The 24,251-nt window shown below is 41.9% G+C and overlaps 1 protein-coding gene across 1 annotated transcript in view; it reads left to right on the top strand.

Annotated features, from left to right (window-relative positions):
• The window catches only part of ankrd11 (ankyrin repeat domain 11), a 193,024-nt gene that overhangs the window by 45,795 nt on the left and 122,978 nt on the right, over positions 1–24,251 (top strand). The window contains exon 2 of the mRNA XM_015953336.3: positions 17,312–17,390. The gene's annotated coding sequence lies outside the window, so the exon portion shown is untranslated. The remainder of the gene's footprint in view (positions 1–17,311; positions 17,391–24,251) is intronic.

The following is a 24,251-nucleotide window of genomic DNA, read 5'->3' as shown; positions in this document are numbered from 1 at the left end:
CATAATGCCCCTTTAAGATATCTGAAAGTCACTTAAAATCTTGTTTACAGTTTTTATGTTAATCAAAGTCTGTGTTCTGAAACTTTAAGCGAAATCTATCTTGCAACAGGCTAAGCTTTGCTTCATAAAATGTTTCAGTCACTCTGGCGCAGTATCATTCTCCGAGCTCCAGTGAACAGCTTTATCTTTACTGCAGTCATAGCCTGTCAGCGTCAAAGACGAGCTCTGATTCTTGTTGAAGGTCACTGGTAAAACCAACTCTTTTACGTACAGCAGCATTTGGAGTTGCTTGGAGGACAGCTGACGGACCATACACACGGCCAATGCCAGTTAAAAGTGATCTATGCAGTGTCGTGGCAGATTTCACTCTGCTAATGTTTTAGCTGTTAGATTAGAGCAGTGGTTCTCAATTATTTTCTGTTGTGCCCCCCGTTTATGGAAAGAAAAAAATAGCGCCCCCCTCGAATTTTTGTCTGATATAGAACCAGAGAAATTTTAACTATTAATCTTTACAAATCAATGTAAGTGGTTTCTGGCACCACAAATATGATTATCTATTCAAATTGAGAAATTGGCTACAACAACTTCAAGCTATTTCAAAGTTCTGTTAAGTCATTCAAAACCTTTTTGTTAACTGTAAACATTAGCTGTCCACTAAAACATCTAATATTTTTCAAAACCTCATATAATTTTTTTACATTTAACATTTTCTCTGCCAACATTAAACAATAGTAATGAAATTTTAACTTATAACTGGAGCTGAAAAGTGCATAACATTCATATGGACTTTTTCTTAAGATTTTGATTTCGAAAAGCCTTGAACTCTGAAACTTGTCTAACTGTCGGTTACATCAGTTTGACCACATAAAACACTATCCTTCAAAAACGTAGTTCATTGCATGCTTTTCTGTATTGTATGAAAACATTTAGCTTCAATACAATGTCCCATCACTCTGCTAAAAGCATGTTTAATGTTGTACAAACAAAATAAAGTCATGCATAGATATGAGTCTGCTCACTAAATTTAATGGCTGCAATGAGGCCTTTTTGCACTTGTCATCCTTTCAAATCTGGGCTTCAAATCTGATATTGCTACTTTTCGACTGTGTTCACGGTGAATCCAAGCGCTACGTAGGCTTCGTCGTATTTTCTGGTCTTTTTTTTTGCCGGCTACTACTTTCACTACTTGCCTCTTGTGTCTCTGCCGATTTTCTTTTCACCGTCATAAACTTCTCCATCCCTGCTACTCTACCCCGCTCTCACTCTGCACACTGGGGCTCCCATTTGTGTGTGTGTGTGTGTTTGTGGTCGGTCTTCTTCTGGGTACAAAAGGGCAGCTTATTAATTAGTTAGAGCGCTGCTGTCGCCTAGCGACTGGGAGTGGTTTTGAACAAATTATGCCAATAAAAAGATTTCTCCTGCATCTCGCCCCCCCCCCCCCCTGATTAAAGGGATTGTGCTAGGGCTGCACAATATATTGAAAAATTATCGTCATCGCGATAACAGGACTTGCAATAGGCCCATCGCAAAGCACATCAAAAACGGCGATAAATGTTTGGTTCAAACATTTCCATCTGTGTCATACATCAACTTTTTGTAAACCAGCTCTGTTTTTTACGCGGAAGTATTATTTGACCAATCAAATGTAGTCCCTCTGATATGCGGCCAATCAGATGGGTCCGTTCACGTAATACGCCCGCCCCCTACGTAGACCTTTACCCCAAAATTCCACTATCCGCTCCGCCCCCGCTTTCCGCTGCCGCTCGCTTCCCTTGTTCGTCATGCTGGCTCAGATTAACGAACGCACTTTGTGCTGAGGTTTCTGGAATCAGCGCTGCTTTCAAACGTGAACGTGAGTCTGCTTGGTGTCGTTAAGCAGCTGATAATAACCGGGCTGACTCCGACACGTGCAGGTGAACCAACCCACCTACCTCCATGTCGCTAGTGTTCCACCGGGTGGTGACATTAGCCCCAGGCTCCGGTTAGCTTCCAGCTAAAAGGCTACAGCACTCTCCTCCCAGTCCCACCCTGCTAAAGAGGGCCTGGAAAGGTTCCCCCACACATCAAAGTGATTTTTCACTAATGAGCTTTTATAACCTTGTTATTCAGGATAGTTGATTTGCTGCTGCACATAAACTGTCAGTCAGAAGCTCTGTTAGCCGGTTATCTTAAGAGGAGCTAGTTCAATTTGTTAGCTTGCTATCAGAATCATAGTTGCAGTTTCATCATCTGAGCTGCTTTTTAAGATCTAGGTAAACTTGTTCAATTTGGGGTTAAAAACAAACGTTTTCACATATTTTCCATGTAGTTTTTTTGCCAGTTCCACTTCTGAAAGGTAGACAATTGTTTTTCTCTTTCCCTCAGAAAATCTTAATATTCTCCTAGTTTGGCCCAGCACAGATCACTTCCCAATTACAGCAACAGCCTTATATCATAACCACATAAGTGGAGAAAATGTTCAGTAGCAATGAGAGAATTTGCTGTTGCATTTAAGTGATGTTAACTATTATTTAACATTTAAACTTATTTTCTGATTTTTATTTATTTATTCAAAAAACCCTGGTAAGGGATGTTTTTCTGTATTTGGAGCATCAGAAAAAGTTTTATGGTGGTGGTGATGTTTTAAAGTCACTGAGAATCTGCATGCATGCAGTTTGTTGTTTTGCTGCTAATACAGTAGCAGGTGGAGCTGCATATTTTTGCAATAAAAATGTTATGTTGTAATGGAATTCATGTATTAGTTTTTGTTTGCTTTGAACCCAGAGCAGACGTCACATGCCAGACGACATCAACACTGCATACTTTAGTATTTGTTCATTTATCGTGAGTAATATAGATATCGCAATATTAAGCACTGTTATCGAATATCGCAGGTTTTCCTAATATCGTACAGCCCTAGATGGTGTACATGCAGACGAGTCAAATATGCATGGATGCTGTCATGGTAATGAGGAAGCTGGAATTTGTTGTAATTCTGCATGATTATACAACATGTTTAATTTGGATTTCACATATTTTGAAGGCAGTTATTTCAACTCAAATATAGTTAAACCAAGTCCTTTACAATAATGGTATGGATAAGTGTACACAGACTTCTGCATTAATGTGGTACTTTATTTTTTACTCTAGGACAGTACTGTACTCTAGTATTTTGTTTTGTATTTGTACTGATAGAAGGATCATCAGCATACATGTAGTGATACTGTATGTGGGGTTTATGCTATTAACATTTTTTGATAAACCATCAGGTTTCATCAAATTCAATTCAAAAATACTTTATTAATCCCAGAGGGAAATTGATTGCTGTAGTAGCTCAGAATAATAATAATAATCAAGTCATCAAAGAGTTGTTGTATATTACAATGGCTGTTGGCAGGAAGGATCTCCAGTAGCGGTCAGTGTTGCAGCCAAACTGAAGAAGCCTCTGACTGAAGACACTCTTCCGTTGTTGGACAGTCTTGTGAAGAGAATGCTCAGGGTTGTCAATCATTTTCTTGATTTTCTGGAGAATCCTTCTTTGCATTATTTCCTCCAGCGGTTCCGAAACTGCCGAAACTCTGGCTGAGTCCTTGAAAGGGCTTGGAGTTCCTCCATCTTGTTGTCCAGTGATCTCACATTGCCCATTATGATCGATGGAAGAGATGGTTTGAATTTCCTCTTTCTCTGTCTCCGTTTTGCTCCCGCTCTGCACCCACGCTTCTTGCGTTTTAGCTCATTTGGGATTTGTGGCTTCAGTTGAGGTAGTATTTCAGTCTTTCCAACGTTAATCAGCTGCTCCCGATTGTAAACCAGCTTGTTGCCATGGTTACACATCATAAATGCTCAAAAAGTTAAAAAATAGCAGTAAAAATCCTCCAAGCTTCACAGCACCAGAAACAGAAAAGTAAAATGCCAAAAAATACAGTTTTTCTTGAGAAACTAGAAGAAAAAATGCCCAAGAAAAGGCAAAACTTACATATAGTCAACAGAGCTACTCCAACATGCAGCCGCCCAGAGCAGCGCAGTTCCAGAAATCACAGTCATATTAGTGTTCTGAACAGCCAACATCAGAAGCAAAGACAAAACGAGGATAGATATAAAGGCACACATTTTCACCTTTTGGAGTTAAGTATAAAGTTGTTCAACAATGTAAGCACAACATGAGATGAATAGAATACACCCGTGTGTTCTTTTGAGATCCTAAAACTTCTACTTTTGTTGAAAACTGGAAAAGTAACAGGCTTTGTGATGTTTCTGTTTCTGGATAAAAATGTTTGCATGGATTGCTGCTTTTGCTTTAATACTTCAAGGGTCATGGAACTCAGACTTGTAAGAAGTTCTTCAGATCAGATCCAATGGTGACCAGTCTATGTAGAATGTGATAAATGCTGTGTGCTGAAGACAGTGCTGCTCTTTTTAAGGTTTGGAGATTTCAAGCAACACCATTCAAACATCTCTGGCAGTTATTTGGATGTATTTTTTTCTTTATCACTTGCCTCACTGCACTGTTCATAAACTGTTATGTTTGCAAGTGATAAAAGACGAGATTAAAAAGATTTACATCAACGCTGTCTTGCATAAACCAAAAATAGAACTTTTCAGGGAATGAAGAAAAGGTCTTTTACAGCGAATAAGCTCTAGGTCTTGAGTGATTTTAGGAAAAGATTGAATTGTGATTTTTCTGGCAGAAATTGTGATTTTAATTAGATTCACGATTTTCTTCAAGTCAAATTATCTAATTAGAATGATAAATGGCCTGTAGTTGATATATCGCCTTCTAGAGTCCTAACCCCCCCCTCCCAAGGGAACTTTACAACACACACATTCACACCCCGATGGTGAGCTACATCCTAGCCAGAGCTGCTTTGGGGTTCACTGACAGAGGTGATGAATTGGGTTGGGCATCATTTGATTTTGATTCCAATTCCTCGTTTCGATTTTGGTTCCTAACAATTCACGATTCTTTCAAGACATTACATGTTTTACATGAGCCAGCTAACCACAGGTCCTACTTGATGAAATAATCTTAAATTCAACATGAATTCTAATTCTAGGAACAACAGCATCACCTTCATTTAGACAAAAACATGTTTTGGAGAAAAAAAGAAAAAGACTTGCAGCACAACCAGTGTGTTTGTTTCTGACCACAACCAAAGTCTGGAAGAAGCCTCTGGGATGAGAGGCTAAATAAATGTCTCCAACATGTCCAGAAACATCCAGCTGTTTTCCTACCTGCAGCAGCATTCAGTCAGAACAGGAAGTGAAACTTAAACGTAGCTGCTGTCAGTAACAATCTAACAGATTTTAAACATTAAAACTCTCAACAGAAATAGTTCAAAAAAGAAATAAAAAATGTTTATTATTATTATTATTACTATTTATTGTGGCAGAAGCTGGTGTGGTCCACCACAGAAAAGCTTCTCTAGCATGATGACTTTAATTATTCTACAGGTTTTTGTTCAGCCTTCTGACGCTCACGTGTCTGACTGCTGACGCTCCGTGTGTGTTTTTATTTCTGCAGTGAGACAAACTCACCTCACACCGTCCAGAGTTTGTTCTTTAAAGCTTCTATTAAATCCACCGTGTTGACGTGTTTTAACAAGTTTCCTCTACGCTGCAGGAGTTAGTTTACATTACGGAGTAAAAGTTCGGCAGACATGTTTGTTTATATCTGGGTGGGGGGAGGGGGGACTCGGTGCTGCACACAGACAGCTGTTGTGATCAGCTCTGAAAAGCGTTGATCAGAATTTGCAGATAACGTTTATTTTTCACGAAGATCGGCCGCGGATTCCTCTTTCGGTCGGCATTCTAGGAATCCAAACTAGGAATTGGGAAAAACATTTTTTTTAACGATTCAGGGAAAAACTAACAGTTGGAACCAGTTCCAATCGCTGGTGATGAACTTTTTATGCTTCAAAATTTCAAAATACTTATAAAGAAGAGAAGTTGTGCTTTCAATTTCACATGGTGTTATTACAGTAATTTCCTTTCCAGTGTTGCAGGAAGCGTCCACCTCACACTCATGAATGGTGCCAACTGAGGAACAGAAGTGACAGACATCCACAGCTAATATCGACACCATCAGCCCCATGAAAAGACAAACGGAAAAATTAATAAAATGTTTTGTTCGGCCAACTCAAGCGTCAGGCTCCTGTAACCCCCTGCAGCCAGGGCTAGCTGCTACAGCTGTAACACTTTTAAAGCTTGGGGAAAACCCCATATGTGTAAAATAGTTGCCACAACAGATCCAGAGTCCGTAAGAAGTGTGGCAAAAGCCTGCAGCTTTGAAGATCACATAACTGCATTGTTTGAAATTACAGTTTTGATTGAAAAACAATAAATTGTTCAGTTCTGCTCTATTGTAAAACATTACAAACACATTTGTCTCAAACCTGTCAGCCTTTGATTGGCTGTGCACATCATAACATCAAAACCTTAAAACTGGATCACCCTGGGTGATTCGGCAGTTCTAGAGAAAGTTTCAGACCGGCCATCTGAAGCAACACCTCTTTAACCCATCAAAGATTTTGACATGTCATCAAAACCTTTTTTTGCACCTGCGAAGCTGATAAGCAGCGGTTCCTGCAGAACAAAACTAATATTGTTAGACTCCTTAAAGAGGCCTAGACGCGCGGTTCCATCCAGCTGTTGTGACCCGAGACAACTCTGAACTGAAGAGTCGGTGCCACGGTATTCTACAGCCCTCTGGTGCCAGAGGTCAGCTGACCCCTGTGACCTTCGGATCCACCACGAGGGTCTCCAAAATGGGTGAAGTAGACATGACAGATTGCGTCTGATGTGTCTTTGATAAAAACTTCATAGTTTATGCAAACCAAATTCTTTTACATCCAGAACTTAGCTTTCCTAGATCAGGAAGTTCTGACTAACGCCGGGGACACACCGACCGCCGAAGCGCTGCGAAAAGGGGACTGCCTTCATTCGGCGCCCTTGTTATCCTATTCTATAGACCACATGGGCCGCCGAAGCGCCGCACGCTCCAGCCCGCGCCGTGCAGCGATCGTTTCGGCGTCTGCTCTATTTTTTTCGCGAGCCATGGGTGAACCGTGTCAATTCTGGCAGGAAGTCAAACCTAGACATAAGAGGCAGGCCGGTAAATTTAACAAAATAAAGCGTTTCAAAATACAATTCGTCGATAGTCAAATGTATTCGTAAACAGACACTGCATAAAAACCACACGAACACACACACAGCGAACGTGTGAGTGTGTGTGTGTGACCACGTGAAGGGGTGTGGTTTTGGGTGTCTTTCCACTGGAGCAAACAAGACAGAGAGGCAGAAAGTCGTAGGCCAGCTATTAACAACTGGTTCACACCATAGGTTCACACACACGCGGACAAACACACAAAACATTAAGGGGGAGGGGGGTGTCGAGGAAAAGAACAGAGAAAAGGCGGAGAGGAAATGGAGGACACCAAGTGGTTAAAAGAAAAACTACGAGGCGCGCCTCGAGTGGAGAAACAAGCGTCTGGTCTGAACTGAGGAGCAGCGGCCAAATTTCGTGAGCGCTTCGCCTCCCGGCGCTTCGGCGGCCTGTGTGTCCCCGGCCTAACACCGCATTGACACATAGGTTTATACATCACATTCTGTTCCATCCACTCACAGTAAATGCTTAGTTAACTAGTCATGTTTTAATTGTAAAATAAATTCTTACTTTTATATACCTGACTCTTTTCTGAATCAAAACGAAGTGTGTACATTTACTTAATAAGGTAAAAATCCTAGAATCTTCTGATAAATACAATAAAGACCAAACAGGGTTGAAATTCTATATTTAAATAAAGTACAAGAGCTTATTGGTCATAAGTAGAGGTAATATATATCTTGAGCTCTTAAAGCACTCAATTTACCGAACGCTGCACATTTGTGCACTATTAATTGAAAAGACCACTCGTAAAACCACATATAGAGGTAAAATATGACTAATAAGTTACTTAATAGATTTAAGTAATAATCTAAAAATGAGAAATAGAGATGCATGTTTTTTAGTCCAAGACCAACAATTGATTTCTCTTCTCTCCATCGTTGGATAACTCGATGTCTGTGTTTTGACTAAGTGGGACCATGTAAGTAGCTCAAGCGACTGGCTCCAGATGTTTATTTTTGGATCTAAGCTGTCATCGATGTTATCCATAACATCTCAGTTTCCTCTCGGCAGCAGGATGTGTCCTGTATGTTCGTTTCCTCTTCACGTGAAAGGAATGTTTAAGAATTGCCTGTTTGTGCCTGTATCCTGTGTGGTTTTGTGTTGGAAAAATTAAGCTGAGGGCTGCTGCATCGAGTCTACTCCACAAACTTAATAGAATAGGTTTATTATAGTAGGGCTGCTCGATTATGGCAAAAACAATAATCATGATTATTATGGCTGAAATTGAGATCTCGATTATTTAGGACGATTTTTCAATTTATGTTGATTTTATTTCTTTTTATTCAGTCATAAAATTGCTCAGGGCACAATCAGGACAAAAATAAATAAGAAACAAGATGAGCACTAAAATAACTCCTGATTCCCAGTATAAAAAGACCAATATAGTTATAGCTCATAGTTTATGTCCCAAGGGCTATAGACCTTGGTTTAACTCATTTAAGTCTAACCAGTACAGACCCAAATACCAATATCTTGCAAATACTGACAGCAAGAATCACACAGTGGCATTTATAACAAATAAATGCAAATAAATTGATGTTCACAAAAAGTTGCATAACATTTATTTAGTCGTGTCAAGGTGCTGTAGGAGAGTGCACTAGCACCGTGTCCTCAGAGAGATTAGTTATTATCAGCGTGAGGAACTTATTTCTACCTTATTTATAAACTATGTATTTACAGGTCCATCAGTTAATGTAATAATTGTCCCAACCACAGCTGCAGCCCCACCCCCCAACCCGGTCTCACAGCGATCATTGGCAAGCTGCACGTATGTTTAGCGCGCCGCACGCGCACATTTAGCCGTTTTTAGTGGCTCAGAAGTCCGCAGGTATGGTGTGTGTCACTCACTCTGGTTACTCCAACAGGGAGCCGGCTCCGATAGCCGTTTCTGTAGCGACTGACACATCACTACATCATTCCCTTTCCTAATGTTGTGAAGAACGGTCCGGAGCGCAGGCGGAGTTTTTAGCTAACCTGCAGGAAATGTCGACGACAGTTATCCAGAAAGTAGCTAAGGGTTACCAGAGATGTTTCTGAGGTGTTCGCTAGGTACTTTTAAGATTTAAAAAGCCAAGAAAGGGGTCTGAAAAGCTGTTGGAAATAGCGTCAAAGTCGCCAAGTTGGCAACACTGTGGGAGGAGCGCTTCATTTGCAACTCAGGGCAGCGCAAGTGGGAGGAGCAAATAATCGGCTTGTTTTGTTTGTATAATCGTTCAAAACTCAGATCGTAATTGTGATTAAAATTCGATTAATTGAGCGGCCCTATATTATAGTAGGTATATTATATAGGTATATTATAGTAGAACGGACAAAAAGACAATATGCACCTCAACTCCGTCTTTTGACAGCCAAGTGCAGAAGGATGTGGCTGTTTAATATTATAAAAACATTAAACTACTTAAGTGTTTATTTTTGTAGTATCTGTTATGGTTAGCGATGGGTACCGAATTCGGTACTTTTTAAGGTACCGACCGAATTCCATAGTACAGACTGAGCACAGATTCACGTCTTTTGAAACGGTGCCTCGTTTCGGTACCCATCCTTCATAACGAGAACTTGCCTAGACAGCTGCACATGCGCGAGAGCGTTATGTCGTCGGTCCCTGCGAGCGAGTTGTAAACAGAGCAGCATGGTAGAAAGAACGCACGCTAAAGCTTGGGTCCACTTCACTAAATGTGATGGGTAACTGGGTGATGATGAAACCAGCAACAACGATCTAAGTGAGACATCCTCATCTTAATCTGCTCCGGTAGGTAAATAAAAAGTTTAAGATAACGTTAGCTTGATATGTTAGCTTCCGTTTCACTAATGGTGCGTTCGCTTTCTCCTCGGAACTCGAATTTCTGACTAGAAGAACATGAACACGCTCTAAAGTTTGGCTTCACTTTACTAAATGTGACGGGTGATTTGGTGAAGATGAAACCAGCGACGATCTAAGTGTGAGGCATCATCGTTTTAATCTGCTCCAGCAGCTAAATAAACTGTTTCAGATAACGTTAGCTTGATTTGTTAGCTTCCATTGCCACCATTGTTATCAGCTAATGGTGCGTTCGCTTTCTCCTCGGAAATTCTAACTTCCCAGTAAGAAAAATCAAATGAGAAAGGATGGCAAAAGGAATGAAGATACACAGTAAATTTAGTTCACAGTAAAGATGTTTGCTTCAGTTTAATTATCAGCTTATAAAACTACAAGGACGATGTTAAAATACAAACAGTTGTATGTTATTTATTGTGACTTTTATCAAATATGGTTATATATTGAGAAAAATATATATTTAATTATGAAAAATTTAAAATATTAAACACTCAAAAGTATCGAAAATTGGTACCGTTAAGTACCGGTATAAATTCCTAGGCACCGGGAATTAGTACCGAATCGATTCAAATGTCACAGGTACCATCCCTAGTTATGGCAAATCTACATGTTTTCACGCTTTTCTGTCATCATCCAGAGTTCAAATCTAGCTGTCGTCACTCTTAGTTCACTTCACAGTTATTGGGCTTTTTCCGTATCGTACCTTTAATATGGTGTGTGTTGCTGTTTTAAGTGTTTGCTTACTAACGTGAATGAGTTTTATCTATTGAACTGTTACCATTAAAACAATCTAAATAAATCTCCCTTTTTATGTCATTTATTCAGTTTTCCCCTCATGCATCATATACAATTTACTGTTGCACCTAAATATTTGTCTCGCAAAGCAACGAGCCAAAAAAAAAAAACTTAGTCTGTATACAAGCTCTAATTTAGACACCAACCTGCTGTTTTGTGCTTATTTCTATTTATTTTTACATTTAGATTGAGTTTACTTTCACTTTTGATTGTTTATGTTAGCTATAACCATATTATGGTTCCATCCTTGTTTGGCCATTTAATATTCTTGTTTGTTTTGCAGTCATTAGGGGGATCTTATGCTGTGTCCCAAACTCTGTTGGGAGGGTGGTGGTGTGCTCTCCAGCTGGATTATTTTAATCCATTAGTCCTGTGCTTCCTGCTGGGAAACCCCCTTGGGTATTACTCCTGTACAAATACAAATGCACATCTAACTATCCTTCTCATTACTACTCAGAGCCATCCTAAGGAGGTCTGGCCTTAATCCTGTTGCATTCCCACCTGTCGGCCTTCCTGTGCTAAAGCTGACAACTAGATGCTACTTGCCAGGGGCCTCAATCCCTTTATGATGCTTTAGGGCCAGAAAGATGAAACAAAAGTGGGTTCAGACTGGGGTAGAGGAACTGTGTGCTCCATAATCAGTGGAATGTCACCCGAACACTGGGCCTCTGTTAAATATCCTCACATGTCCTGCTGCCTAAATCCTCATAAACCCTTGTCCTCATTGTGTACTTGGGAGGGCGGTGGAGGATGGGCCAGCTTTTCCACTGAGTTTAAGATTTGTTGTTACAGTCATGATCTCGCAGTTATTTTTACTCTCCTAGATGAAAATATACAAAAAAATAATGTATATCAGTGTCTGAAATATTCATGTTTTTAAATGTAAAAAATACAAATTTGATGTTTTTAAATGCTTCATTTAAAATTGTCTAAATGTAAAACATGTTTTGGCTCAAAGGAAAATCTCTGCTTTCAATTCCAGTTTTATATTCATATACTTTTTGAACATGCTGCTGTGTTTTCTGCTCAGGGATTGACATTGTTTTGGTGAAACACATAACGCACTGAAATTTCCCAGAGCTCTTTAATTATTTGGACACACACTGATGTATGCATGTGAATCATTGAGTTTTACTGCACACTGATATAAAAATGATTACAACACCGATAAAAGATTTGATGCTCTATTTACCAGGTTAGTTCCCTAAAGCTGTCATAAATCAGTCTTTTCCAACATAAGCAGATGAGATATTTTTGTTGTTGTTTGGTATTGCATTGAAATGAGTAAAATTGTGTTTAATCTGATAGATTACCTTTTGATTAGTTTTTACAATAAAGAGTTTTCCAGCTTTTATCCTGCAGCAAGGGTTTGGATGTGTGTTTGGTTGCAAGTACACTTTTTTCCCCAGTAAATTGGTGTAGCATGCTTTTGAATTAAATTAAAAATATTCTGATGTATGTTGGCTGATTCTCTTCAATGGTCATTTGCTCATTTTCATGATTATGAACGAGTTAAAAATGAAAATAAAATATTTTTACAACATGAAATGAATTGTTTATCTTGGAATATCTAAGTCTCTTGTAAATAATGTCTGGCAGAGACTTCAGAACACGGTTCACTGATATGTTGAAGACATTTGGTGTATTTTGGAAGATCTGAATGTTTTTGTCTGCATGTGGTACAATCATCATTGTGACTTTGATCTTTGCTGTGGGACATTGTTGGCCTAGAAATCTAGAAATACCGTAGAAGTTGCAAAAAGGTTGGTCTAGCCCAGGAGTAGGCATTCCTGGTTCTGGAGTGCCGCTATCCAACATGTTTTAGTTTTTCCCTGTTCTTACACACCTGATTTAAATCAGTGAGTGGTTAACAGTAGGGCTGCAACAACGAATCGATAAATTCGATGAAAATCGATTACTAAAAGCGTTGGCAACGAATTGCGTCATCGATTCGTTGTGTCGCACAACTCTTCCAAAAGCCCCCCCCCCCCCCCCCCCCCTTCCCGCCCACCGTTGCGCACAGACCAGAGCAAGTCAGATCAGCGCGAGGGAGAGCCGCAGATCAGCGCGAGGGAGAGCCGCAGATCAGCGCGAGGGAGAGCCGCAGATCAGCGCGAGGGAGAGCCGGTACCGCAGATCAGCGCGAGGGAGAGCCGCAGATCAGCGCGAGGGAGAGCCGGTACCGCAGATCAGCGCGAGAGAGAGCCGGTACCGGCAGATCAGCGCAAGGGAGAGCCTGCAGACTTGCGCTGCTGCGAACCGGTTCCGCATTGTTGCACAGCGATCCAGGCAGCTGCTTCCAGCGCACGGTCCATTCTCAAAGTGGCGCAACCAAAAAACTATAATTAGCACACGATCGTTCTTGTCTGCACATGTTCTCTATTTTCTGTCTTATTTGTGCCTGAAGCGCGCTACTGCGGAGCTCATCACCTGTGCTGTGGTGATGTCACCTCACGCAGCATCGAAAACGCGCTCTGCGCTTTTTGGTCAGGAGATCCCTTTGATCTGCTCAAAAGTAACTGATGAGGTGAAAAGGTAAGAATCCAGGCAACAGATTTTCTGGAGAATTATGAGGAGACGCAGGAAGATGAGAGACAGACAGGACAGGAAAATAGTTAAATAAAAACAAGAAAACAAAGTCAAATGTAGGTAGATTTATCTCCACTACACGTTTTTACCAGTAAAAAACAATAAGTTATACACGTCATATTTATACATCTGATACAATTCAGATCACCTTCAAAACTCAGTCACACACCCAGGGCCGTTTCAAGACATTTTGGGGGCCAAGGCAAAATGCCCCCCCCCCCCCCCCCCCCATAACTGGGTTCCCCAGAAGCCTCTGTGTAATCCATACCCTCTCCAGTAGTGTTAGTTATACGGTGTTTATAAAAGCCCCTCAGGCATTACTGACATGTTCTAATATTATCAGCTGAAAAACTAAATTATCAGACATGCTGTCTCATCTGCTGCTTTTCTAAACTTGCAAAAAGTAACAAAACCATTTGAAAGCCACTATTTGTGGATTCTCTGAAAGTTTCCATGGAGTGTGTGACAACTTATTTTTTCATTGATCCTATCGTCTAATCTCACAGCTGAAACAAGCATCCTTAATAATCTGTGCACAGGAAGCTTACCGATGCTGTAGTAAAACAAAAGGTAGTTTCTTATTAATAAAACCTTGTTGCAGCACTAAAGCATAAAAATGAGATTTTGCATTAAATATGCAAAATATTTACATATGAATTGTTTTAGAGCCCTTTTATTGGCAGAATCTGATATTAATTTAGTTCTTACAAAAAATGGGTCCCAACATGGTTTGTGTGGCGTTGCCATAGAGTGACGTCATAGGCACAGATTCCCTGTCCTCTTGTTTGGAAATGGAAATATGATCACCCTATATTAAACAAACTGTCCACCCGGGCTTTTGCGCTGCACAGAGACGCTTCGCTGCCTACGACTGAATGTCAGTTGAGAGTCAGTCTCATGCAGACTGACCAATGAAGAGAGGGCCTCAAGTTAAGACCCTCTCCTCATTGGTCAGTCCACACGAGGTGGGTCAAAGGTTACTCTGGGCGGGTTACGTGTTGTCAGGCATTCAAGTATTGAGTATATTTTCTGCATATTACAGTAAAATATTCTGTATGTGACCACATTATGGTGATCCTTGGGTCGTGATGATGGAGCCCTTGAATATTGTTGCCCAGGGTACAACAAAGTGTTAATCTGGCCCTGGTTCCGCCGTCACATTCCCGCAGAAACTGGTTGATCACACCGGGGCCAGACTACTAGCATGTGGTTTTACAACCACAATGTCCTCGGAAGCAAAAACGCTTTTAAAAGGGAGGGAGGAGTCCTAACTGTTGCTGCAGGCGTGTTGTGTGAGAGTGCAGTTATATACTGGTATTTTTGGGTTCAGTTGCTTTCATGTGGCCTAATGTGAGTCTATTTGGGATCATTGGAATGATCAGCAGCATTTCTTGATGTGACTTTATGGCAGTTGCCCAGGGTATCATCGCAAGGAGGATGGCATTCATTTCTTTTTGTTTTATTTGGTATTTTTTCAGTCATTTTTGGAAATGGTGATCAGTTTTGATTAATTCACAGCCTATGTTTAATTACATTTAAAATAAATGTCAACAGATGAGATCAAGCAAAACAGATGAGAATTGCCCTTAAGCTGTTTAACTTGGACCAAGCATTTTAGGTCACAGATAGATGTAGCTTAGGGTCTCTGTCTATACACCTTATAAGACAATTTAGGTGATGGCATGTTGTTTTTCTGCTATTGAACTGTTTTCTAATAATGTTGTGTTAAATAAAGTGAAGGAAGGAGAGAAATAACGTTTCCCTAGCAGTTTTTAAAAATTTCCCCATGTAATCCGATTAATCGATTAATCGTGTCGAGACCCCGTCCGATTAATCGATTATCCAAATAATCGTTTGTTGCAGCCCTAGTTAACAGGCTTCTGTAGAGCTTGATAACTTGGTGAACAGGTGAAACAACCATTCACATAGGTGTGTAGTTGAAGCTTAAACATGCTTGATAGCAGCACTCCACGTAGGCCCGGCCAGTCACAGTACTCTGTAGAGATGTTGGGCAGGCGTAGCACCATTACGGCAGAACTTTTTTTGTGATGATGGCAGAGCTGTGACGGAGCAAAGTTACAAAGATGGCTCAATAACCATCAGGAGGCCAAGCGAGGCAACCATCAGGAGGCCAAGCGAGGCTTGGCAGCCCGCCAGACTTAAGCTGGGCGTACACTGTGCGACTTTTTCACTTTTTTGAGCCGATTTTCCACTCGTGCGATAAACCACAAGATCGGGGCGAGTTTTGCGCTGAGCGTCGTGTAGTATAAAGGGGGTTACGAGAGGCGATTAACACCACATGACCAGCTACCAATTAGCAATCGTGAGCTCGCACGGACTTCTGGCGTGTTTGATATTTTGCTCGTCCCTCGTGAGGATATCGCACTGTTGAAGCGGCTCTGCGAGCAGCTGCGACCCAAAAAGTACCAGAACCACTCACGGCGCATGCACAATCATCCATCAACACCGCTCGCTCGCTATTTCCCTAATAACACACGTTCGTTTTTATTTCTACACGTTTTTTTTACTCACAAAGATTGTCAAGAAAGCATGTTTGTCGTGTTCATGTCAAATTAAACTGATCACTAAACACAGATTTACTTTCTTTATTTCGTTTTCCTCATCCAACCCCCATAAATCCCTGTGTGTCCTCCTGCAGCACTCCCGAAGGACAACAGGCAAAACAAAAAAGTCTGATGTGTTGTGTAAAAACTGCTAATTTTAGCAGTTTTAGGGCCGACGTGTTGCTACCAGACGTACAGTGTGAGCAGTCAGGTCGCATCCGAGAACTGGGTCGTGCAGTGTGAGCACATGACTCGTGAGATCTGCTCTGCGAGGAAGTCGTACAGTTTGAGCTGAAGCTGAGTGCTACGAGTGAAAAAGTCGCCCAGTGTCCGCCCAGACTAATACTGCGCTGGGGTTAACCCTGTGGCTGCTTAAAGCTTCCGGCGCACAGGAGCAGTTTGTCACGGACTCTGTGTTTGTAAACTGTCAACAGGCTGCAGTTGTTGATTTTCAGGAAGTTTAATTTTATTATGGCAGGTTAAGAGGAAGCATGTCTGTCGATATATCTGACAATTTTAACTTTTTATCGGATAATATTCAAACACGTTGGTAATCTCCAACTGCCATTTTTGCAAACAATGGCTCAGATATCATTGGTAAAATAAATTTAATTTCCCTTGGTGGCAGCAGTACCACTGACTGTCATATTTGATAGCACACGTTCTAACAGTTGTGTTTAAGAAAACAAAGAGAGACCAGTCTGATTCTGTACACTGAAAAAGTCGTTTACATGTTTAAGACAAACGTATCACATAAAGTACAGCAGTAATTAATCATGGCCACAAGGATTGGACATGGATGATCAAACAAATGCAAATCTGGTAATGAATGCACAAATGTAGGGTAAACTCTTCTGCTTTTCCTGTTAATGATAAAACATTCCAGTGATTTGGGAATAGTTACCTATCATGCATATTTGACCAGTGGTGCTAAAAGCTTACTCAGACTGAAGCTACAATTAGTGAAAATAAAATGTTTCCAGGTCGTATCATTGAGTTTTAATGACTTGTGCTTAGAGCTCATAAAGTTTCATACTTGTGACATCATTACAACCTTTTAGTGACTCAACACAAGCATTATTGGTCAAAGCCCTCTCTGTAGACAGTAATTTACAGTGGCATGTAAATTGGTGAGGTCATCTCATCTTGCATGTTTAACTTTGTTTCTCCCATGATGCATGACATCGCTACAGTGGTGTTTTCTTTTATTAGGAATAGCTTTAGAGCTGTTTTTAGCGTGCTTGTGTCTTTGGGCCTTTCTCAGTGCACCACTGTGGGAATATGATCCTGGGAGGAGAAACATGCCCCTCTGCATTCACACATGAATATGTCTAATGCAAGTAATGTGGAACTGTTTATGCGGCTGGTTTAATTAACAGCATTTTTTGTCTCTTTTTTTTTCAGGATTCTGTGGACGCTACAGCAGCAGGTGTTTTTCTAATTGGATTTAGCCCACTGACATTCTCCCACAGCCATGGAATCGGTATGTTGATAAACATACATTTAAAGTGCAACATCAAGCTGGTTCTTACTCCTTTTTAAAGCCACTGTTGGTGACGCGCTTCTGTAAAGTCCTGTTTTTTAAAAAGTTTTTGACTGTTTGTTGTTTATTTCATAAAATAGGGATTGTTGGATCCATTTTTGGAGTGTGTTTACATTTGTGTGTGCATTAAGAACCAAAACAGCTTGTTTACCTGGGACAACAGCGTTGTAAAGCCTAAATATTTACTTTTGCCACCTTTGCAACACTTAAAAACATGGTATATATACCGTAAATCCTCTAATACAGGCCCGGGCCTGTATTTGACTCAATCTCATCAAGCTCCAGGCCTTTATTGGAAGGAGGACCAGAAGTTAGGGCTGTAGCGAAGCCTCGACGAAGTCGACGGCTCGATTCTAAAAATTTGTCGACATCAGATCCGGAAGTCGACGCACCGTGCCCACTTGTTGCATCCCCAGGAGTTTGTAAATAGAAGAGGAATCTGCCTGTTTTTCCTCTAGTTCGCCCTCTTCTCCGCCTTCACTAACATCTCCACCAAATACCGAAGACCCGGAACAACGTCCGTCCACTACTAGATTATTTTCCTGTTTTGCCCCTTCGTCTCCCAGCAACGGACAACAACTTCCAGGGTCAGATGCGCTGCTTCGTGTCTATCGCAGATGTAGAAAATCACCGGGAGCGTTTCTCCCTTCATTAAGGAGCTTCTTTAGGACATTAGGAGAGCTGTTTTGGTGGTAGCAGTCTCTCCTCCTTGCTGGTCTGTTTGCTGCTGGGTGTTTTTGGTTTATTTAAACTTGGTAACTTGAACTTAATGTTGGTAAAGCTACTGTTAGCATCTTCGCTAACAGCTTCTTGCGTTGGGATAAGCTGTTACGTTTTGGTTTAGAGTTAATCTTTTTTGTGGTGTAGATCTCCCTTTTATTACATTTAGAGTGCTGTGGGTTTTCGGTTTAGTGTAAAATATCACCTGAGTTTGGTTTAACCCGTAAGACCACTCGCCTCACGCTCTTAAGTGACCAAAACAAAGCAGCATGGAGACACTCCATCTTCTACCACCTCTCAGGCAGCAGCCTGCTCTCCCAAGTTCTACATGTCACCAGAACATAACCAACCGCAACACAATAAAAGCAGTGTTATACAAAATGGAAGGCCTGTAGTGTTTATTCTCTTACAGTAAGAATTTATCAATTTTTTTGAGGAATTTATTTGAGATTTTCTGGTTTTTGTTAATTGTGCAATAGAAAAATAATCATTAGATTAATTTTCTAAATAGTCATTAGAATAGTCGACTATTCGATAAAATAATCGTCAGAATAATCGTTTTAAAAATAATCGTTTACCCCCAGCCCTACCAGAAGTAGAGGCAGGCCTCAATTTCTATTTGAGCAAAATGAACTAATGGTTCGCTGGAGTTTTTGACAATTAAAATTGCGCCCACATTTTCAAAGTTAAACACATTTCTTTTAACAATGGTAGTTTCTGCTTCAGCCCTCTCCCCCCTCCCCCTGCGCAGCGGAGCAAACACACTGATGCGCCTGCAGCCTCTCGGAGTTCCTGCTGCTCTAAACATTAAATTATTTCATTTTCTGTTCCTCACTTCTGATGACCTTCAATGGTGTCTGTTTGTTGCAATCACCAGGTACAAAAACTAACTTGTTTTTATTTGACTATTTTTCTGTCCTGTCTCTGTTTATTATCTTCCTGCATCTCCTCTCAATCCTAAAGAAAAACTGCTACCTGGGTTCATATATATTCACCTTATGAGTTACCTTTGAACTGCAGTTCTAAAAGATCTACCGACCGCAAAAACAGCGGAGTGCTCGCCAGCCACATCAGTTAGGTACGTCACCGAGGACAAAACAGGTGATGCGCCCTGATCCACAGCAGCGAAACGCATCAGGCACAAATAAAAGAATAAAAGACAGAAAACATGAAAGGAAATGAGCCAACATGAACGATCGCGTGTTAAATTAGTTTTTGAGGTGGCGACACCTGATTTGATAATGTTACTGTGGCCATGCTCAGGACGCAGATGTCTGGAGCGCGTCAACAATCAGAGCTTTGCATGCGCAAGCTGGTTAAGGTTAGGATGGGGGTGAGGGGAAGGTTAAATTGCAAGAGGGTAAACGTCACAATTTGGTTAAATGTCCGTTTTACGGCGGGTGTCAGTACCGACACTCTGGCACAGCGCGTCGCCTCCCGACGCGCAGGAGCTTGTCACCTGCTGACAGCAGGCTGCTGTCTTTTCCGAGGACTGCATTTTGCTGGTCATTACCATGTGACAGTGACTAGTCGATGACAGGCATAAAAAGTCACTATAGAGCGGTGAAGTCGACTAGTGACTAGTTCATACAACCCCTGCTACTGCTCCCCAGAGTGTTCTGCAGCATAATCAGCACCTTCTCTTTGAACTTGATATCAAATTTTCGCCTCCTCTTCGTCTCCGCACGGTTAAAGTTACCCTTGCGGTCTATCACTGGCAAATCAAAAGTGAGACGGATGACACAACCACCCCCGTACTTGCTTGTTACCACATTCCACCCGGCCACAATTAAAAGCCGGCCATTATTCTCCAACACCGGCCAAAATGTGATACCCGGCAGTTAATCAAATACAGGCTAATATTAGAGGATTTACGGTAGCTTATTATGCAACTAAAATATGTATAATAAAGTCATATAATAGAAGGCAAACCTCTATTACCCCCATATATGGTCACAAGCTTTGGGTAGTTACTGAAAGAACGGGGTCACGGATACAAACGGCCAAAGTGGGTTTTCTCTCCAGGGTGGCTAGGCTCTCAAAGTTTAAGTTAAAGTCCCATTAGTTGTCACACACACTGATGTGTGTTCGAAATTTGTTCTCCGCATTTGACCCATCCCCTGGGGGAGCGGTGAGCTGCAGACACAGCCGCGCTCGGGAGCCATTTGGTGGTTTAACCCCCCAATCCAACCCCTTAATGCTGAGTGTCAAGCAGGGATGCATTGGGTCCCATTTTTTCAAAGTCTTTGGTATGACCCGACCAGGAATTGAACCCTGACCTCCCAGTCTCAGGGCGGACACTCTACCACTAGGCTACTGAGCCTAGTTCTCTTCGAGATGTTTTGAAAAGCTCGGTCATCCAGGAGGGGCTCGGAGTAGATCTGCTGCTCCTCCACATCGGGAATCTAGTTAGGATGCCTTCTGGACGCCTCCCTGATGAGGTTTTTCAGGTACATCCAACTGAGAGGAGACCTAATGGAAGACCCAGGACACGCTGGAGGAACTAATGATGTGTGTGTGTCCCCAGTGAGTCATGGCAGATGGCTGCTTATACTGAGCCAGGATTAGGGCTGGGCATCATTTTTATTTTGAACGATTCCGATTCCAATTCCTCGTTTCAATTCCGGTTCCTATCAATTCCCGATTCTGATTCTTTGAAGACATGACATGTTTTACATGAGCCAGCTAACCACAGGTCCTACTTGATGAAATAATCTCAACTTCAATTGAATTTTAATTCTAGGAACAACAGCATCACCTTCATTTAGACAAAAACATGTTTTTGAGAGAAAAAGAAAAAGACTTGCAGCACAACCAGTGTGTTTGTTTCTGACCACAACCAAAGTCTGGAAGAAGCCTCTGGGATGAGAGGCTAAATGTCTCCAACATATCCAGAAACGTCCAGCTGTTTTCAGCTAAAACTCTCAGGATGATCGTGTCCAGGATGACTGAGAACTACACCTCCATGCTGCAGCATGGAGCGTTTGTTTATATCTGGGTGGGGGGAGGGGGGACTCGGTGCTGCACACAGACAGCTGGTGTGATCAGCTCTGAAAAGCGTTGATCACAATTTGCAGATCCCGTTTATTTTTCACGGAGATCGGCCGCGGATTCCTCTTCCGTAGGCATTCTAGGAATTGAAACTAGGAATCGAAATAAAAAACGTTGAGCCATTCCGGGAAAAATGAACAGTTGGAACCGGTTCCAATCGATGCTCGATGCCCAACCCTAGCCAGGATCCTCTGGAAGTTTCTCCCTGTTAAAAGGGAGTTTTCCTCCACTGTCGCTGCATCCTTGCTTAGTATGAGGTTTGCTGTAAAGACTCTGACACTAGTCAGTGACTTGATGCAGTCTGCTTGGTTCCTTATATAGGGCTGCATGGTGGCACAGTTGTTAGCACTGTTGCCTCGCAGCAAGAAGGTTGCAGGTTCAAAACTCGGCTACGGCCTTTCTGCGTGGCGTTGCATGATCTCCCCATGCATGCGTGTGTTTTTTTTCTCCGGGTACTCCGGTATCCCCCACAGATCACAACATGCCCTATAGATCAAAACTTGTTTGTTGCTTTGGATAAAAGCGTCTGCCAAATAAACATAAACATATGGGGAACTTTTTACTGATTGGCTTAACGAACCGAGCTGGATTGAAATGTTTATTGTGTGAAGTGCCTTGAGATGACTCTTGTTGTGATTTGGCGCTAAATAAATAAACTGAATTGAATCTAATTGAATTGCCTTGAATGGCATTTTCACATCTGGCCCAGCTGGCCCACCCTCGCATGACCAGGTTTTGTTCACGCCATGATGTCTGTGGTTCACACAGCCTTCTCTGGAACGCGGATGTCTCCAAACACATGGGCGGGGCAAAAGACGAGCTGAGAAGTCTGTGGTGTCGTCTTTAAATTAGTAAACAAAAGCGGCCAACAGCAGTGTTGCTTACAGGAAGCACACTGCTTGGTACACTCTCACTGCACAGTGGTGCAGCTGTGGGCTGTTCTCGGAGCAGACAGTCTGTCCTCGCGCTCCCGCGGCCGGTCTAAGCTGCAGAGAAGATGTTTACCCCACCACATTCACACTGATAAATGATGATCGCTCGTGTGGGAAGTCGTCGCAGGCTGATTCTCCTTGCCAGTCAGAGGCTCCTACTAGCAGGTAGACGTGAACTTCAACAAGCCAATCAGTCCGTAGTGGTTGTGTTGGGGTGGCTGAGCACGAAGCTGACCTCCTGGGAGCAGGTCTGGGAAAGAACGGTTGGCTTAGCACGAAAAAGCCCCAGATTACCCAGATGTGAACACGATTACCCTACCAGGGCCAGAACAGGCCAACCCATTTGTAAAATCCCTCTAAGTTTCTCGCTGGGCCAGGAAACGCCTTGGAATTCTCTCCGAAGGAGCTGGCCCAAGTGGCTGGGGATAGGGAAGTCTGGGCCTCTCTGCTTAGGCTGCTGCCCCCGAGACCAGACTGCAGAGAAGCGGAAGAAAATTGATGGATGGAATATAATATCAGGCTGGGTAAAGGCCTTCCTTTATTTGACAAGTTTAAACAAATGCTGGATAGTATAGATCTATAAAGGCTTACTTACATAATTAAAAGTACCATGTTTTACCCTTTTGTTTCTGCTCTTAATTGTTAGTTAGCAGCAGGTTGTGAATGCTGGAGAAGCTTGTACCAACAGGCAGACTGAAAGCACAGTAATGTTGAGCTCTATCCACTGGAATGTATGCATTAAGAATAAGGCTTAGTGCATGCCTGACCTCTGCTTGCCTGCCCCATTGTCAGAGGTTCCCTGTGTGTGTGCGTGCATGCGTGCGTGCGCGCAGGCTTGTCTGTTTTAAAGTCTATGAAAAGTAGGTCACAGCCCCTGTCGTGCAGAACTAGCATGTGTCCAACCAAAGTCGTCTAAATCCCCGTCTCGCTCACTCATGCTTTGTACACAAATGCTTTTTTCCTGTTGGTATTGTTGCTGCAAAATTATAGCTCATACGTGTAAACTCAACTATGTCATTTATCTGAACAACTGTCACCATGTCGACACCACAGCTTGATGGGCTCAGTTGCTTAAGTTTCTGTCAACAAGCAGATCGCGGGATAAATACAATATACAGTTAGAACAGAAATCAAGTGAAATCAAAGCATGGATGGGTTGGTTTAGAGAATGACCATTGATTTTCTTACAGGCACGGGTTTGTCAGAAATAGGCCGAGTTTTCTAACAAGAAAAACAACGTGGGAACGAGTGGATTTGTGTTTTCTAATAGTTGTTTCAGGATGATCAGTGTCTGCAGCATTTTCTAGTCCTAACGCCGACAGCTGGAGCTCTGGCTTGTCCCCTCTCTTCCTTTACATAAATGAATCTTTCTCCCCGTGTCTCTAAATCTTATTCTCCTTCTACCCACTTCTGTTACATCTGCATGTCTGTGTCTGTGCTGCAGCGAGCGCTGTTTCTGTTTACCTCTCTGAGCTGTCTATCTGCTTACTGTCAGTGGAAACCAAGGAAACTGATCACAAAGCTTATTATGGTGCCAGGAGTTGAATGTGTGCTGTGTGTGTGCATGAGCCTTTGAAAGCTCTACACACACACACACACACACACACTCACAGCAGCCCTCCGCCACCCCACCCCCACCCCGAACATCTCATGTGATGCCAGTCACATGTTTTCCAGGCAAGCAGCTCAGTAAATCAGAATCAGACTTTTATTTTTAACTGCTTAAAACCCTCTGCTTGCTCTTCATGGTTAGCAGCCTGCTGGTGATTTACCTGTGTGTGCATCTCACTACTACTTACTTTCATCCTTCTGCATTTACTGCCATGATTGCATAAGTTAGGTTCATGAACAAAATTAGCAAAAGGGTCAAATTGTTTTGAAGTAGGCAGTATGCAGGGCAGCTTTGGAACAGCCACAACTGGTAATTGTGGCCAGTCAGTTTATTTACTTAAATTTCAGCAGTAATAAAATTACTTTTTTCTCTTTTACAATTTCAGACATAATGTTACTTTTGCTTGTCTTTTTAATTGACAAATCTTTTATTTTGATTGAAAAATAGTTGTTGCCTTCCCTCTTTAACTACTGTACAAACATGCTT

Source organism: Nothobranchius furzeri, chromosome 9 (genome assembly GCF_043380555.1).
Source record: "Nothobranchius furzeri strain GRZ-AD chromosome 9, NfurGRZ-RIMD1, whole genome shotgun sequence".
In the NCBI taxonomy this organism is placed as follows: domain Eukaryota; kingdom Metazoa; phylum Chordata; class Actinopteri; order Cyprinodontiformes; family Nothobranchiidae; genus Nothobranchius; species Nothobranchius furzeri.
This window is presented reverse-complemented; position numbering and strand designations above follow the sequence as displayed.